Source organism: Cavia porcellus, unplaced genomic scaffold, assembly GCF_034190915.1.
Source record: "Cavia porcellus strain 051 isolate PalLab524CR breed Dunkin Hartley unplaced genomic scaffold, mCavPor4.1 scaffold_6, whole genome shotgun sequence".
NCBI lineage: Eukaryota > Metazoa > Chordata > Mammalia > Rodentia > Caviidae > Cavia > Cavia porcellus.
Genome location: NW_026947489.1, coordinates 90,288,067 through 90,305,712, shown reverse-complemented (window position 1 = coordinate 90,305,712; position 17,646 = coordinate 90,288,067). Strand labels below are relative to the sequence as shown.

The 17,646-nt window shown below is 50.3% G+C and overlaps 1 protein-coding gene across 3 annotated transcripts in view; it reads right to left on the bottom strand.

Annotated features, from left to right (window-relative positions):
• The window catches only part of Znf652 (zinc finger protein 652), a 53,982-nt gene extending 45,732 nt beyond the window's left edge, over nucleotides 1–8,250 (bottom strand). Inside the window, exon 1 of one of the 3 annotated variants that reach the window (XM_063251380.1) lies at nucleotides 8,150–8,250. The gene's annotated coding sequence lies outside the window, so the exon portion shown is untranslated. Of the gene's footprint in view, nucleotides 1–7,257; nucleotides 7,827–8,149 lie in introns of those variants that run through there. The other 2 variants (XM_013149546.2, XM_003467046.5) reach the window with 2 other exon arrangements.
• Nucleotides 8,251–17,646: the final 9,396 nt, after the last annotated feature.

Sequence of the window (17,646 nt, the reverse complement as noted above, 5' to 3'; positions counted from 1 at the left end):
AAAAAAGATTACAATTCCCCACAGATCCTTTTAAGGGATAGATACATTTTAAATTTAAAGGCTGAATAAGCGGCTGGGCCTGGTTCCAGCACCTGGGAGCCTGAAGCAGGAGCATTGCCACAAGTTTGAGGCTAACCTGGGCCTCAAACATAGTGAGATGCTGTCTTAATAGCCAAGAGTAAAGATGTAGTAAGTAGATCGTCAGTAAGTCACAACTGCAAGTGTAAAAGAATATACAGTGAATACAGTCACATTCTTCACCATAACTGCAAACCAGAAACAGCTCCAGTGTCCACCAATAACAGAGTGGACAGACAAATGCTAACACAGGAGACGATGGACTTTTACTAGGCTCACAGGAAACTAAAAATACTTCTTGTTTATGTGGAGATAAATTCTCGCTCCACTCAACAATGCGGACCAAGGCAGACATAGCACACACTGCACCCTGCTACGGGAAGACCCACAAGACTGGGGTGCAGCTCTGTGGGCACAGGAGGCCCAGCATAGAACCCCAGCACAAAGAACACACACAATAAAACAAAAACCAAGCAATGTTCCCAAAACAAGGCAAGGGTGAGAGAATTCAAGAGAGTGCAGACTTTCAGGAGAGTGGGAACTCAGAAAGAGCCTCTGGGACTTCAACACCCTGCTTCTCAGAGGGGCAGGGTTGTGCCTGCCCACAGTGCCAGCTACTGGGGAAGCTGAGGCAAGAAGATCAGTGGGGCGCAGGAAGAATTCAAGACTAGCTTGGGTAATATACTGAGATTTCAAAGAAAAATCTGTTTCTTATTCTAGGCACTGAGTACAGGGATAATTCACCCAACTGATTACACAGAAAACACTCACTGACACATACACCATGATTTTTCTACTTTTCTTTTTTCTTGCTTGCTTTTTTTTTTTTTTTTTGCAGTATGGGGCTCGAACTCACAAACTTGCACTTGCCAGCCAAGCACTTATGCCACTGAGCTAAATCCCCAGCCCCGATTTTTCTACTTTTCTATGTGTATTTTGATTAAAATTTTACTTCGAAAACAAAGCGCTGGGCGTGTTGGCTCATGCCTGTAATTCCAGCACTCGGAAGACTGAGGCAGGAGGATCATTGCGAGTTCAAGACCAGCCTGGGCTACAAAGTGAGCGCAAGACCAGCCTGAACTGCATAGCGAGACCCCCGTCTCAAAACAGACAAAAAAAATTTTTTTTTATTCTAAAAACAAGTATACAGCCAGGTGTGGTGGCACACACCTGAATTCCCAGCCCTCGGGAGGCTGAGGCAGGAGGATCACTATGAGTTTGAGGTCAGCCTAGAACACATACAGGGACTTTGACTCAAAAAAACAAAAACAAACAACAACAATGAAAAAGAAAATAAGTATATACAGTGAAGCATGGGTCTCCAACCAGGTTCCCCTCTCCCCAATTTAATTTTTAACAGACACCATAGTGTTATATTTTCAAAGAAATGAGTGAGTTCCTTACAGTTATTTCGCACTATATTGTATAGAACAATGCTCCAATATATCTATTTTCCAATAATACAAATAGGAACACATTCTCTACATTCTTCTATACCTTTTTTTAATCAATGGACTAATTTGGAGATTTTTTTCATAACAGTATAGAAGATTCTCATTCTCTTACAGCTATGTAATATTTATCATATGAACACACATTAGCTTATTTAATTTCATACTGATGTACTTTAAAGTTGTTTTTATTCTTCTTCTGAGTTTATTTTATTTTTTTGGTACCAAGGATCGAACTCATGACCTAGCACTTGGCCAGGCAGGTGTTCATGCCACTGAGTTCAATCCTCACCCGGTTCATTTTAATTTAAGTGAGTTTGCATGCTACCAACACAGTTGTGAGGGGCCAGGGCTGTAGAGTGCTTGCCTAGAATGCACATGGCCTTAGGTTTGCTCTCAAGCACTGGGAAAAAAAAAAAAAAAGGAAAACTCAGGGGCTACTTACACTTAGGAACTCCTACACAATGTCAGGGCAAGCTCCAGAGCTAATGGTGTATTCACACAGGAAAATGTCCTGGCCATTCCTGACAGTTTTAAGAGCCAAACATGCAGGTTCACCCAGTGGACAGCACAGAGACTCTCCCCTCCACAACAAGAGCAGGTTTACTGTGTTTCAATGTTCACAGGCACTAAGTGTATCACAATGACACACCCAAAAAGATGAAAGCCAGTCACAAGGTAAAAGCCTCTGCATTTTGTATGCCATGTATCATAAGTAAAAAGTTATACTGCATTGAATCCCCAGGAATCCAAATTTTAAAGCTGAAAAATATACACGTTGAAAATTATACTCTTCATAGAGTTAAAGACAAAAAATCGCCCGACACTGTGTCTTTGTCATTATTTTGCTTTTTGGTCTGTTTGCATGTTTTCTGGTACTGGGGATTGAATTCACGACCTCACACTTGCCAGTCAGTAGCTATGCTGCTGAGCTAAATCCCTGGCCCTGTCGTTCTGTTTCCTGAGGCAGGGTCTCACCATGGAGCTCAGGCTGGTCCTGAACTCTTTGAGAGTCTGTAAGTCCTCTAACTTACAGCATTCTTCTGCCTCATCCTCCCACGGGATTACAGGTGTGCATGACAAGGCCCAGCTGGAGGGCTTTGCTGACCTCCCCCACCATGCTGTATCCACAGCAAAGACCAAGAAACCTTGGTACAAGGCCACCATTCGTTCCCAGGTCCCTTCTCTCTCAGCAGCACCCTCTCACCACATTCACTGGTTTATCAACAAACTGACAAAAGCAGCCAGCCATCTTGCTAGCCCATTGATTTTAATGAAACAGGAAAGGTAAAAAAAAAAAAAAAAAAAGTTAAAAGAATTCCCCCAAAGAAAAAGCTTACTCAGCACAATGCGCTATAACTAAGGGGAAAATAATGGCATTCGATCACCCGGATTTTCCTTGGCCACCTGGGGCTGCACGTGCTGGTGCACTCACTGTCCACCCTGCCCAAGATTAAGTGTTCAACTGAGCTGCAAAACCTAAAGTGAGCTGAAGACTGTGGTTTGCCAATCCCTCTTTATCAGCAATCCAACACTAGCAACCAGTCCCATAACAGGCAAGCCCCCAGGCAGCTCCGTAATAAAAGAAAATAAGGATTAGCACGTTCCCTCGAGGTAAATCCTAATGTATTTCTGATATGTCTGCCTTATCTGTGAAGTCTCGAGGTAACTCTTACAGGCTCACAGACTTGTCTGCACTGAATAAAACTATACATGGCCCTAAATGAATCTACTTTTTTGTACTAGGAATGGAACTCAGGGCCTTGTGCTTGCCAGGCAGACACTGTGCTGCTGAGCTACACCCCCAGCCCAAGAATCTACCTTTCAAAGTCACATCTTAAATTAGAGTTTAAAAAAGAAAAAGCAATTGCTTGGTTTTCATGTAACTGCCTTTCCGGTTAAAAACAAGGCTCTATAAGCAATCTATGAACCTAATGGAGAATGGATAAACTTTAACGGGTAAAAGTATCTTACCTTTGTACCCTTTCCCACCAAAGTAAAAACGCACAAAGCACTCAAACTCACAGTCCTAATAATCTATAATCAAAATATCAGAAGAGCAACAGAAATTCTGCAAGAAAAATGTTTATAAGTATTTTTTAAATCAAACATAACTGCAGTATAAACAAACAGATTAACTAAAATAAGCAACTGGTGTCTCCACTGATTCTACCAAGCACTTTATGGCTTGCATTAACCATGAAATTTACACAAGGCTTTGCATGTGATTCAACTCTGGACACAGACTCACTGACATACGTTAGTCCTAAAACACCTCTTTCAACCACCACATAAGCTCTGAACAGGCTTAAAACAATCACAGCCTGTGCACACTGTAGAATTTGGAGCTAGGTTTCATCCTCACTAAATTCAACCAGTCATGGAGCCAATCCCAATCCCAATCCCAATAAGCACACCACCTGTGAGTCTTACCTACGCCTCAAGTCAAATATTTGCCATTTTTTGATCCCCAATCTGTACGTTGAAGGAATGTCAGATCATGGCACCAGGCCTCTCAATTTCGTCATGGGCCAAAACAATCTGCACCTTCACTCTGACATGGCCTGTATCCCACTGTTTACTGAGTTCCTAACATGAACTGGCTAGGAGTGTGCATACATTATCGCCAGTTCATATGACAGATCTCCTTCTGCTGATGAGGAAACTGAGGCAGGGCAGCCAAGGGGACCTGTGCAGTGCCATAGAGCCAGTAAATGGTGAAGCTGAAATTTAAACCTAGTTTTTTTTTCTGGCTCCAAAGAACTGTCTCCCTTGAGCTAAAGTCACCAGCCACAATAGCAGTTTGCCTCTATCAAACTTCATGTTTGTCAGAAACAGCAACAACACTGAGAAAACCATCAGACCCAAGCCGGCAGCACAGGACCCACGACTGCCAGCCAGAAGCACAGGTACCACTTAGCTCCAAAGACCATGGTTCCAAATACAGAACAATCCACCACTTTTTTTTTTCTTTTTTTGCTAGCTCTCAACTGACTTTTTAGAACAAGGGAAATGAAACTCACAATATAATCACATTTTCAGTAAGATTATTTAAAACTCTTCAGGAAAGGGTGATTTTTAAACAGTTCACATTATATTGTACTTCTAAAAACTTCAGACATTTGAAAACAAAATTACAACAGCACCATTAATAATACACACGCACAGGCACACACGCACATGCAGACTTGGAACGTCTTTTCTCACCATACTACAAGCTTACTTCCTATACTCAGAGCAGAAATGGAAGCAGCTCTGGGCGTCAGGAACCAGAGCTCCATGCCACAGCTGCAGGGAGTAGGTGGTGCTTCCCCTGAGTAGGAGCCAGTCTGAAACCTCCTAAGGGAAGGGTGGCTAGAGAGGAGTGTGGAAGAGACCAGAGCAAGCTGCGGTACTAATGAGGGTGAGCTGCTGGCACCACGACTCCTTGAGTGGCTCACTGCTATGCAACTGTTCCCCAGCTCCCCAGCTCTGAAGCTGGCAGGAAGAGAATGCAGCTCTCACAGCCATGTGTGTTATGTGATCAGCTGCCCATGGTGTGTGGGTGTGTACCTAGGTTCCCACCGCTGCAGAGAGGTTCTGCAAAATAACCCAAGAAGCATGTTGTGCCCTGAGATTTTAATGGTTTGGCTTTAATACTACACTGACAAAGAAAAGTAACATATCTGCAACTTTTAAATGGTTTGAATTTAGGATGGGCAAATAATTTCCAGTAGCGAAACTTCAGTGTGACATGAACAAAAAAATGTACCCTGTAATATAAGCCACTTTGAGCATATTATGGGATAATAAAGATGTGACATATGCAACCTCAGCATGCTTTAAAATTTCATAGGTACACTGCATAATTATTAAAATAACTACTGGTCTGCAGACATGTGAAACAAATTCTCTATGGCTCTATGCAAGCCTCTTTCTCCTTCCAAAATATCTAAAGACCATGAATTACTCAGATTCTGAGAACCCCATAAAATGCAAGCAAAATAAAGGTCTCAGTGGATTCCTTAAATGAAAAATATTGTCCAGACTGTAAAATCCCAGAAAGCTGGGACTGTGTTTAATAACTGCCCATCACAACCCTTACCACAAATTGGAATAAATGTCTCTTGACTGAAACATCATCAAAACCCAAAAGCTGAGTGCTGGGTAGACAAAAATACCAACATTTATCACCCTGCTTAGTGATAGAGCAGTGCAGTTTCTATTTCTAGATTCTAAACATAGAGACCAAATTCTCCACAATTAAAATCCATTAAAACAAAATGACTTTGAAGACACTGTCACTCTTAATAAAGACATGCAGTCTAATCTAACGAAAGTTGAACAGAGCCTCAACCTGCAACACGGTTGTGGAAAGCAGGTGCTCTCCCATGGCAGTGACAAAGCCTTCTTTTAAGAGATCAGATCAACTTCAAACCAACATAAAGATTCCATACGTACATTATAAAACAGAACACAGACCTCACTGTTGAAATTTGCTACATTTAGAGTGTAGTGCCAGGAACACATAGTATTAATCGGCCTAATTTAAACAAATTATTGCAACCCTACTTTTAACATTTTCTGAAAGACTCTTACATGCCATCTTCTTTTTACAAGAACACAGAGAAATGATTTCTTACAAATACCAAACTCACTGCAATCAAGGATATACAAGAAGTTACACTGGTGTTCATTGCTCAGGGCCAAAGTAACTCTAATCCTTAAGAAAAACAAAACAAAACAAAACAACACACAAAACTCAAGTTCCTTTCACTTTTGCTTACCAGATTTTCGAACCTGAGGTCCCAGGACCAGCTTCAAGATGAGTAAAGCTGCATACAAAATATGGGTCTATTTCACTAAAGGGGCCCTGCAGGAAGGGTTAGGAACCACAGAGGGAAACATTTCCAGAATCACTAAAACTCAGGAGGGACCATTTTCAACAAATTATGCTAAAGGTAGTACCCATCTGAACACATGTGCCGGCTGCCTGCCAGCTCATATGGTCGCAGGATAGCAGCACCCCACTCACGGAACAGCAACCACCACACATCCCAGCGACAGCAGCTCCCATTTCATTCCCAGGCGTACACATGTTGTCAACAAAGCATGTGCCAGTTGCCATTCCCAGAACAATACCCGCCTAGCCATCCTCGGAAAAGAAATCCACAAACCTTCCTCCCAAACATTCCCCCATTTGTGAACGATGCTTGGACCGTAGATGTTAAACATGATGACAAAAAGGATGAAATTTCGCGCCTGCTTCCTTTCTAGTCACTAAAGTGGAGGGAAAGCATCACTCAGGTAGGGTCCTGAGAGTCCACTGGAGAGGCACTTATGGAAGACACCAGAGAGAGGATGTGAGAACAACCTGGGGGCCATCACAGAGGGACTCACGCAGGAACGTCCTGCACAATGTCCTGCAGCACGGTCGTGAAAAGCACCCTTCTTCATAGACAGAGGCACATTCCTTTGATTGGCATAAGCCATTTCTGACAATGGATCTGCGATGACAGGGGCTCCTCGGCAATCAGGAAGTGTGCGTGAGAGTGTGTGTGTGTGAGTGTGTGCGTGCTGTGGGGGAGGAATGTGCTAGATGTGACCCGGCCGGCTGCAAAGAAGAGCATATGGGATCTTAAATCCTGGAGACAGACTTGGAAGTGAGGCAGGGGCATCTACCGACCCCACGGGCGACAACTAACCACAAAGAACATGTTACGCGTGGATCCAACAGGGGTGTCACTACCTTTGGTGTCTCAGATCTGAGACTTCTCAGCAGAGCCCGACTGGAGCGGGGGAGGCGGTGGGGTGCAGAGAGGTCCGCAGCACCCACTGGGCTGAGCGTGGGGCTGCTGGCGGCGGTGTGCATCAGATGCACGCAGGCTCCGGGTGGCACAATAATCCGAGGCTGGGGTCCGGGCGTGCCGCAAGGCAGGGAGGCTCGGGTGCAACCGCCAGCCCGCTGCGGGGCAGCCTCTCCTCGGCCCGCTAACCCGCGCCGCCCGCTCTCCACCAGGCCTCGGGGCCAAACGGCAGCCGGCAGCCGGCGCGGGGTCCCGGCGCCAGCTGGGCCGAGGGCAGCGCCCGGGCCTCCCGCGGGGTGGGGGCGCTCCTCTGGCCTAGCGCCCCGCGCCGGCCCGGGCAGAGGAAGCGCGGCGAGGGGGAAGGGCCCTACTCACCCTGCCGCCCGCCGCCTGCGCCGCCGCCCCGGCCGCGGTCCATCCCGCAGGGCCTCCGCCGCGGCGCTCGAGTGACCCCGCGGCCGGCGGCCCCTCCCCCGCGCGGCGTCTGCGCTCGCGGCCGCTCCTCAGCCCCGGCCTGGGCCGCCGCCGCCGCCGCAGCGCTACGTGGCCGCCGCGCCGACGTCTCGCGACTCCCTCCCGAGCGCGCGAGGGCGACGGGGCCGCGGGGCGGGCGGCGGGGGAGGGGGCGTGCGTGTGTGGATGTGCGCGCGGGGGGCAGGGAGGGAGGCGGGCGGCGGCGAGAGCACGCCCGCGCGCGCGCCCGCGCCGTCCCCCCCCACGCCCGACAGGGATCCCAACACCTCCCTCTGCCCCCCCATTCGTTCCTTCCCCTGCGTCCCGGCCGCGGGGGAGCGGGCGGCGCGCATGCGCAGTCCTCGGGCCGCCCCGGCGCACCTTTTCTCGCTCCAGCCACATTGTGAGCGCTCGGCCCTGCAGATAACCGCCGGCTCCCCGCCCCGCCCCCGCCCTCGCCCACTCCGCCTACTCCCGAGCGCCCAGGTAAAGGCGCGAGCTGCGCATGCGCGCCGCTCCCCTTGGGTCGGGGGCGTGGTTGCTGAAAGGAAGCCAAAGCGCGAGGTGGGAGGGAGCGGTGACTAGGGGGTGTGGGAATCCACGACACAGGGAGGGGTGGTCTTGGGGGCCATGGTTCGCTCTAAGAAGAGGAAAAGTGGAGAAAGGGGGCGAAAGGTGAAAAGTTGATCGAAGTCCGATTTGGAAGTAAGAGAGCCTTCGTGAAATAAAGTTTAAAAATCCTGACTGCTCGCCTGCTTTTTATTGGAGGGCGGTGTGAATGACAGAGGACAGAAGTAAAGGAGGCAACATACAAGCGGAGTGGTCGTCCACCGGATACACGGAGCAGTTAATAAACCTGGAGCAATTCACAGATTGCCAGGGTGGTCAGAAAAGCAGATTTAGGGTCATGCTGGTCCTGGGGTTGAGAATAGAGAAGGGGACACCTGTGTGTGTGTACTCCGGAGTTGCTGCAAGAAAGGAGCCCTCCATTCTAAGTATTGCAGCATTATGACTAATTAGCTATTAATCATTAATATAATTAATGGTACTATTAGCTAACAAGGTAGCATTTACCCACGTTCAGAGCCAAGAGAGAAAGTCCATACTTGAAAGTGCTTAGGGTACAAGGAGAAGAAATGACTTGGTGAGGTGAAGGCCTGGGAGAGAAAAAAGGACCCAGGGCAACAACCCCCAGGTCAGAATGACCCTCTCCGCCATACCCCAACTTCCCCGGAATTTGACCAAGTCTTATCTTAATTGAAACTCCTTCCTTATTAAAAGCACACACACTTAACTGATGTTTTCATACTAATGCTGACCTCAATAGCACATGAACATTTTTGATACAATTATATTTGCCCCCAAACGACACCCCCCACACACACACACACAAAGAATCCTGCTAGGAATAAAATGACCTGAGTCTGGGACAAAGTTAAGAAAAAGATTGAAACTTTATGAAGGGGTCCAAGAGCTGACTAGGTCCTGGCCCCTTCCAGAAACAGATGCTTGGCTTTTATTACCCTTGGCCTCCAGATTCCAGGGATTATAGTTTTGGCAACTTTGGATTCTGTCCTTCAGTAACGAGGGTTTTCGGTGGGTAAACACTGAAAATTGTACTTCAGCAGGTAGACAACCTTCAGGCAGATGAGGACAAAGAAGAGACACAGTGTAAGACAAGGCCTGGCACCCTGGCAGCTGCCACTCCCGCAACGCCTGGCTGAGAAGTCTTCTTGGATGTTTGTTCCCTTCTCCGAAAACAGTAGCCTGCTGGTCCACAGATCCTGCTTGGAAGAAGCATGGGTAGCCCAATGGCTGCAGAATAAGGTGACCTTCCAAGCGCTGTGCCCCTCCACCCACAGCCCACTATGCAGGGCTCCCAGCCACCCTGGTAGTAATTCGGGACTTTCCCTTTGAAGAGCACTTTGGGGGTTTTCTGCAGGGGGAGATTGTGTCCCTTATCTCAGCAGATCTTCCACCAGTCCTGCAAGGCAGACAGGACAGGTACGATGCCCAATTAAGGAAATTCAGGCCAAGGAATGTTTCAGTGGCCTGGTCAGAGTCACTGGCCCCGTCAACAAGGAAGCCAGCGTGTTGGGCTCCCAGACAGCTTGATAGGCCCAGTCTGAAAAACTGCCACGTAGTCTCCTGAACTGAAACCAGGTGTCCCAATCAAGCTGCACATCTGCATCCTTCTTACATTGCTTTTCCTTTTTTCTTCTCTGGGCTCCTATGACTCGCGCTGTGGAGCTCTGTGACTGGTGCTTGGGAAGACTCTAGGCTTCCGCCTGGCCAGCAAGGTCCTTTTCTGGAGATCTTAGTTCCTCTAGTCCTTTCTACTCTTTCCCCTCCGCTCGCCTACCACAAGGTAGGGGCTGCCAACCAAATCACTAATCCAATAAATACCTAGGGAAGGGCTGCTTGCAAGACCCTTGAGGGGCTATAGACAGGGTAGCTTGGCAATCACGGTGGTGCTGAGCACATGTGGCCTTTGGGAAGCTCAGTCTTCTTGTCCTGGCTTCCTGGCTTTGGATAGCTCCTCGCTAACTTTTTCATTACACAGTGGGTAGAAACAAGCAGAACTCCCCACTTTTAACTAAAAAAAAAATCATTTTATAAAAGTTTCATATGCTTTAAGAGTCCTTCAAACTTTCCCACATTTCATTTAAACAGTAGCAGAATTCTGGTTTGTGGAAGATCAGCTGAAGGGTTGATACAAGCTTACTGTATTCCCTTGCTCAGAAGTTTCCCAGAGATGGAGATGCACATAATTCTTATCCCCTAGCTGGGTGTGGTAGTGTCAGTGTTTAACTCCAGGCCTCTGGGAGGCAGACGCAGGAGGATCTTGAGTTTGAGCCCAGCCTTGGCAACACAGCAAGAACCCACCTCAAAATTTAACAAGAAAATTCTTTTAAATGGCTAGGGGTGTGGCTCAGTGTGAAAGGTTTGAACTCTAGTTTGAAAGAGAAAAACTCTATCACTTGTATTTATGTAGGTTGAGGCTCTCTGCTCACCTGCCAACTAATATTACCCTAACTTACAGCACCAGACAGGAGCCAGAGTCCTGGCCATGGCCACCTATGTTCTCATTCTTTCTCCCCCTACCTCTTTTTTTTTTTTTTTTTTTTTTTTCCTTTTTTTGAGACAGAGTCTTGCCAGGTAGTTCAGGCTGGCTTTGGCTTGGAGTTCACTACGTTGCCCAGGCTGCCCTCAAACTTGGCCTCTGCCTCTGGCATGCTAGGGAGTGCTGGGATTACAGATATGAACCACCACGTTCAGCTGCTATTTTCTAAAGTTTGACAATTTTGGACACATTTTTCTTTTGCATTAACTTCATCTAGTCCTTCTGTCGACTCAGAGATAGGAAGGACAAAAAAGTATTCTCATAATTTTTTTAAAAGTCAATAAAAATAAGTCCCGATCTCAAGTACCGTGTGGCCAGAAATAGAACCTGGGTTTCCAGGGTCCAAGTCCAGGACTTTTCAGTGACACCATACTGTAGCTTTTTTTTTTTTTTTTTTTTTTTTGCTGGACACCATACAAAGCAAATCAAAGAGATGTGATATCTGGCCTCTGAAATTTGGGCTCAAATGGACAGCCAGGATATTGGCAAACATAAAAGGCCAGAGTGGTTTACAGCCCGCTTGCACAGGCTGAGGAGGAAATAGATTCAATAGATAAGGAAAGGCACGTTTTTTGGGGTCTAGGAATGTTCTCTCAGTTGCACTCAGGTAGAAGGGACAGTGTTAAGGGGACGGAAGTCTCGAACCCATCCTGCTCTACCTGCTTATCTCTACATATGGAAAAACAGTTGTAACTGCGCTGTGAATGCCTTTCCATGTCTTTACCTTGCCTGGGCAAGACCCAGTGTAGGGAAGAACCATTAAGAAGACATCTTCCACCATTTCCCTCATCCACAGGGGCAAAAATTCCACTGCACGCCTACACTGACAGACCGACCCAGCACCCACGCTACAGGCAGAGGGATACACAGCAGGTTCTGACTTGCAGAGGTCTACTTTTGACTTTGAGGGACTTGGGTCGAAATGAGGCCACTATCTTACCTGTAAAAATACCCTCTGGGAGATCTAATTAAAGGCCTAGAGGAACCCTGAGGTTAGGGACCTGGGCTGTGCAGGGCAAAAGTCCTCCTATCTCTAAGTGACCCGGGGCGGCCCAGTCTTTCCCTTGGAGGGTCTGCCCTCGAGTGTGTTCACAGCGGAGTGATCTAAACCAGTCAGGCCCCATCAGTTCTGTGTGAATCAGTTCACAGAGCAAGGTGCAGCCACTGTGAAGGCTGACCTCACTCAAAATAGTTATTATTATTTTTCAAGGAATAGGGATGTAGCTCAGCAGTAGAGCTCTTGCCTAGGATGCGCAAGGCCCTGGGTTCAATCTTCAGTACTTAAAAAAAAAAAGGCTTCCAGTTTCTCTGGGCAGCTTGTTTAATTGTTGTCAGTAATTGATGTGACATATGCCCCAGAGGCATGCACCGAGGTCCAATTGAGATGGTTTGTTTAAAAAATGGAATTAATTAATTAAAGAAAGCAGCTGCACGGGGCTGGGGAGTCAGTTCCAAACTCGGTAATCCTAAAGGAGCCAACCCACCCGACCGGCCTCGCCGCCTGCGGAGTAATCCCTGCAGTTCGCATGCAGAGGAAGGGGGACAGGGCAGCCAGGAGGGACCTGGGGAGCAGGGGAAGCCGGAGCTCAGCGGCCTCCCTCCGTTCTCCCGAACCCCGAAGGCTTGGCTGTTGGGAACTGAGGTGGGGGTGGGGAAGGGAAGGCCAAAGGAGGCCTAGGGGTTGTGGGGTGCAGCAGCCAGAAGACTGCAATGGGAAAGGGCTGGGCTGCAGCGAGATAGGGCGGGGCCACCGGGAAGGGGCGTGTCTGTGGGCGGGGTCAGAGGGTGGAGCCCGGATGTGGGGCTGTGGGGGCGGCCACGTGGCGCCTGAGGGCTCTACACTCAAAAGCGGGATTAATTAAACCTCTGACCTGAGGTCGTTAGCACAACCGTGGCAGCTTTTCATAGGAGCTGGGTTAATAACAGTAATAATAACAATTAACCGTAATGAGGTCTTATCTAGCTCAAGTTGTTCGTGGAGGTGTATACACGCAGTCATTAATTCCCGGGCCCCTCAGGGCCACCTTTTCCTAAAAAGCAAATGAGGCTTCCAGAAGGTGCAGAGGGTGCTGGTGCACACGGCACCCCTGGCAGAGCATTGCTGTCCCGTTCCAAACACACACACACACACACACACACATACACACACATTTCATCTTTTTGAGACTAGGTGTCTCTGTGCAGTTCAGGCTGGCCTTGGGCTCACTTTGTAGCCCAGGCTGGTCTTGAACTTGCAACGATTCTCCTGCCTCAGCCTCCCCAGTGCTGGGATTACAGGTGTGAGCCACCATCCCCAGCTGTATTTTTTTTAAATAGATAGACAAATATATAGAGCCAGGAGCATTGGTGTATGTCTGTAATTCCAGCTACTGGGGAAGCCAAGACAGAAAAATTGCAAGCGTGGGCAACAGTAGAACCTTGCCTCAAAAAATATAGGGAGCTGGGGATGGAGCCCAGTGTGAAGGCCCTAGGTTCAGTCCCCAGAGGGAAAGAGAGAGAGAAGGAGGCAACTCACCGTACAGAAATATTGGGAATATATTTATATTAACAGTATGGCTTAATGTGAAATTCACGTGCATTTTGCAGGTTCATTGGTGCCATCTAGAAGCGGGGCACAGAAGATGGGTGACAGGAGAGCAGTGTTCTCAGGGACTGGGGAGATGCCGATCAGTTTGTGTCCTCTGAGGGGTGTTGATAACCTATGTCACAGTTGGAGAAGGAGGTGTGCTGTCACCATGTTAAACTGGGTGGACTCCAGCCAGTCCCACAGCGTCCCTCCTGTGGTGACTGGCTGCTGCAGATTCCCCAGGAAAGGAGGAAGGAAAGGAGGAGGAGAGCGAGAGGACAGAGGACAGGAGGAGGAAGGAAGGAGAGAGTGGGAGGCAGCTTTGCCTTTGGAGCGATTTGCTTTTTTGAGACAGGGTCTCGTTGTGCAGCCCAGGCTGGCCTTGAACTCTCAGCGATCCTCCTGCCTCAGCCTCCTGAGTGCTGGGACTACAAGCGTGCACTGCCATGCCCAGCATTTGCTCTTTGAGAAAGATCCCAGCAGCTGGGGCACAGCTGAGGCAGTGTCATTTCTCCATTGCCCTCTCACTTCGGGGTCTCAGTCACTGGCTCCCTTAGGCCTAAAAAGGGGCAGCTACCTGCTAAGCTTTGGATCCATAGCACACAGTGTGCACACACACACACACACACACACACCCCCGAGAATTCTTGGGATCCACCCCAGTTCCACAGCCAGGAATGTGTCCCCCACCTCTGCCTGGAGTCTTGGTGAAGAGGCGCCACTGGGAGAAAAGGCCAATGGGGGGGTGTGTGGCAGAGCCCTTGGGTGTCCTCCAGTACCCTCACAGCATTACACCCCAGTGTCCACAAGCCATGGTGACACTTGAGAAGACGAGTGCTTGGATCCCAGGCTCCTGACTTAGGCCAGGTTCTAGGTGTCTCTGCGGGCACAAGGGGCAGAGAATTTGCTGTAACTATGCCGGATTTTCTCCATTCACTGAGGGCAGTGGACAAACCAGGTGGTGGTATTCACAGTGTCTCCGTCATGGTGAGCCGCTTGGGAGACCAGCACCTGTGAGCAGGGCTACTCCTCCTTTCTTAGGTGAGTCACAAACAGCAGCCACCCCCGTCCCGGGAAGTTCAGACTTGCTCTGGGGTCCGCACTGGTGGCCAGTGCTTGCTGACACCCAGCAGAACTGTGGGTGCCTTTTGCAGACCGTCACCCTTTCAGTGTAATCTTTAGACTCCAAATCCTGCCCCTTTCCAGCGCACATCTCTAATCCCAGCACTCAGGAGGCTGAGGCAGGAGGATTACAGAGCCATCAAAGCCAGCCTGGTCTCCACAGTGAGTTCAAGGCCAGTCTGGACTACATAGCCATGCTCTGTCTTTGAAAAAAATTTAAAAATTCTACCCCTTCTCCTGATGTCACTTCCAAAGGACTGAATTCAGGAAAGGAGAGATTCATTCATGGTGGGGAGCAGATTGGAGACCAGTGCCCTCTGGTTCCTGCCATGGAGCATCTTGTGTGCATCCCCACTCCTCCCAGTGAGGCTCCCTCCATCTGCCACATGAAGCTGGTTGATGTCTGTCTGTCCACCTTTCCGAGGAGGCACATCTGTCCTCAGTGATCAAAAGAACTATCTGGGACCTGTCACAGTGCCTGGATCAGTAAAAGTGGAATCAACTATGAACGTGGAAATGGTTTCCCTAGAAGGCTCTTTGCCCCCTGCTCAGTTGTGGGGAGCTGCATTACAGGCGCTTGTGTGCTGGGGTGGCGAGGTGCGGTAGGTAACAGTGAGGCATGGGCGAGGGGGTTCTGGAAAATAGGCCCAGAAGTTCCACTGGTGCCCGAAAAGCACCGAGGAGCTGCTGCAGCTTCTTTGGGTCACCCAGCTGCAGGAGGTGAGGGTGAGGGGCAGAGGCCTTAGAGTAGGGCAAAAGTGTGCTTTGTTGGGAAGATGTCACATCAGTTAGGGACACGGGGCTCAGAGAGCCCTAATCGCCCTGGGGAGCTCAAGATTCCACGCCCGAGGGCTGAGCACTTGGTCTGGGTGGATGTCAAGAAAGCAGCGAGAGTTCTCAGGAGTCCTGCTTGCCCCGTGCCCACAAAGAGCTGGCGGGGAATCTAGTGGCAGAGGCAGGGACCAGGGTAGCCTTGGCAAAAGATGACCAGGGAGGAGGAAGACATGTTGGGGCCCAGCCCAGGACTCTGGGGGTGTATCCCACGGGCGGGAGGTGTGAAACCCAAAGGGAAGATGGGCCTTTCTCCAGAGAGCCTGCTCAGGACAGAGGGCCTACCTGTCCCGTGCGTCTGTCCCCATGGGCCACAGTGCCTGGCACACGCATGCTCCATGGGCAGCTGACTTAGGGACACATGGATATCTGTCCTCAGCCTTCAGCATGCTCTTCTGTGCGTCCCACCTGCCTTCTCAGCCTGCAGTTGCTCCCAAAGATCACCAAGGACCCCGAGGCAGGTGACGGTCTCGGCCTGCAGCCTGGCAGTCCCCCCCCCCCATCTCCCCTGAGTGCCGGCGCAGGAGAGGTTCTGGGTGCTCCCCCTCGCCCACTTATCAGATCGCCATTCCAACTCCTTTCCAGCCTGTCTCCCTTTCATCTCCTGTCAGCCAGCAGCAAGCAGGGACATGTCACTCTGGGAAGCCTGGTGTCCGTGAATGTGCACCCAGCGTGCACACACGTGCACACACCTCTCCCTGTCTCCGCGCCAGTGTCTGGCCTGCTGCCCCTGGGCCCGGCCCATCTTTATGAGATCCGGGCTCATCTTGTGCCAAGGTGCTGCCCTGCCTTTTGACAGGAGCCAACTGGGCACTTTGTACGTCTGTGGCTTGGCCCTCCCGCGGGGGCTGGGGGAAGATCCACCCTTATGACAGAACCTTCCAGAGAGACATGAAACCGGGCGCCTGACCTCATGGTGCCTGAAGCGCCTGGCACAGAGGGGACCAGCTCTACCGCCCTGGCCCCAGCCCAGTTCTCTATTCGAGAACCCACACCTTCCTTCCATGGCTCCCATCCAGGCTGCCAGGATCTCCCCGGCTCTGGGATGACAAGCGATGCCCAGGCAGGGGGCCGGCAGGGAGGGAGATTCGCTTGCAGCCGGGAGGTGTCAGCCCGGCCTGGGCCCTTGCTAGTTGGTACCACCTGGCCAGTGGGGCAGGGTCCTGGGCACGAAGGCTGTGGGAGGGGCAGAGCAGGGCCAGGGATCATGATGATAATCATCAGCTGCAGCGTCTTAAGCGTCCAGGAATGCAGGGCCCCACACCCTGCTGCACACCGCAGGTCACTTGCAGAGCTCCTCTGGCTCTGTTTTATTGTAGGATCCCACACTCTGCCCTTCCTGGCCCGGCCCATCTGGGCTCCAGAGAACTGCAGTCCAGCCTGAGGCTCATCCACCACCCAGCTCTCTGGGAAGACTGGGCTCAGCCAGATGGTGCCCCAGGCCCCGGGGTCTTTCCCACCAACCTCCAGTGTGATCAGCAGGAGCCCTGCCTGCGTTGCCCAGAAGCCTGGTTAAAATCCAGGGCACACCTCAGGGGAAGGCACCCAAGGACCCTGCACTGCTGTACTATCGGCCTCACCCCCTCCCAGCTGTCTAGGGCACTCCCGCTCACCCACAAGGGACCCCAGAGTCCAGTGCGGGATGTGTCCTCTCTGCCTCCTCCATCCTTTCCAGTCCCACTCTCCTGTGCTCTCCACCCTTCCCTTCCCTTCCCTGCGAGCCCCATCCCTGTGTCCCAGTCCTCTGCTGCATGACGAAGCCCGATTCTTGTCCCACGGTGTTGCCCTGCTTCTTCTTCGCCTGAACCTCTCAATCCCCTGCACCCACCCTGTGCTGTGGTTCACTGTCAGGCTGACCCTGCCCACTGGACCGTCAGGGTCCTGACCATCTTCTATCTCTGTGTCTCTGTGGTGCTGCAGAGCCTGTGCCTGAAGGCGTGCACTGCGGGGAATAATCATCGGTCCTGCTCACTTCCCCACACAAATGTGCTCTGAAAAAGTAGACATTATTGTTGTTGTTTTGTTGTTGTTGTGAGACAGGGTCTCATTATGCAGTCCAGGCTGGTGCTGAACTCCTGGAGATCCTCTTGCCTTAGCCTTAGCCCGGGGAGGACGGAAGCCTCCACGGAAGCCTCCACGCCCCACAGGACCAGTACCCTGAGGGTCCTTGCATCCGCAGGGTCCCAAGAGAAGGGCAGGCGGAGGCAGTCAGACCCGGGGCCTGGGTGCTCTTTC